A 1,248-nucleotide genomic window follows, 5' to 3' on the forward strand; every position below is an offset into this window, starting at 1 on the left:
CATAAGCATGAATAGTAAGAACATCGTTGAAGTCATCAGAGTCACCGCGTGCGCGCTCGATCGTCAGGTTAAGCAACAGTTTAATGCGGTCAGGACATGGATGGAACCAGGGGCATGCCGCTTGGGATCGAAATTATCGCAGGAGGATTTATGAAAGTTTGGAATGTGTTGACAACCTTCGATATCTAGTACTTTATGAGACATGAGAAAATTAGGAATATAAGTATATTTTTGTAAACATTATGATTTTCTCATTTTCACCTTCGCATAATAATTCTCAGTATTTGATTACTATCAATATTTAACAGTGATTTTATTATCAGTATTCACCAGAAATTAAGTTCTGGCCAAAAAATTACTGAATTACTGGTAATATTTAATCACTAATAATTTTTCAGTATTTCTTAGTATGATATTTCTATAAGGGAAATCCAAGAAGCAGAAATGTTTCCATGTTCCGAAGAAGTTGAAAATATGCAGAAAATATGCAACCAAATAACAGCATCCCTTATAGAAATATCATACTAAGAATCATTGATAATTACTTATTTTCAGTATTAAAAATACTGGGTAATAAGTAATTGTCAATGATTAATATGATATTTCTATAAGGGATGACAAGCAGAAACAAAGTTAAAACATCAGTACAAGGAGATACAAATACAAAAAAAGGTAATTTATAGAAACAGTTATAGAATATTCAATTTATCATAACCAATATATTTTGTACAGATCATTATACTCCAACTAATGTTCAGAAAGTTTAAATTGATTGTCATCCCTTATAGAAATATCATACTAAGAATCATTGATAATTACTTATTTTCAGTATTAAAAATACTGGATAATAAGTAATTATCAATGATTCTTAGTATGATATTTCTATAAGGGATTGCTTATTAAAGCAATGATAATCAATTTAAACTTTCTGAACAGTAACAAATAAATGATTATTAATACAAAATTATTTTGGTACAAAGCAAAATATATTATAAATAGAAGAGATTTTAATCTTTTAGATTAAAATAAGTAATGTAAAAGGTGTAGCATAGCTCTCTACATAACTTTTTTTTAAGCTATGATAGTTATATCCCTTATAGAAATATCATACTAAGAAATACTGAAAAATTATTAGTGATTAAATATTACCAGTAATTCAGTAATTTCTTGGCCAGTACTTAATTTCTGGTGAATACTGATAATAAAATCACTGTTAAATATTGATAGTAATCAAATACTGAGAATTAT

This window comes from Odontomachus brunneus, unplaced genomic scaffold (assembly GCF_010583005.1).
Source record: "Odontomachus brunneus isolate Ranch 3 - 2012 unplaced genomic scaffold, Obru_v1 Obru_scaffold_172, whole genome shotgun sequence".
NCBI lineage: Eukaryota > Metazoa > Arthropoda > Insecta > Hymenoptera > Formicidae > Odontomachus > Odontomachus brunneus.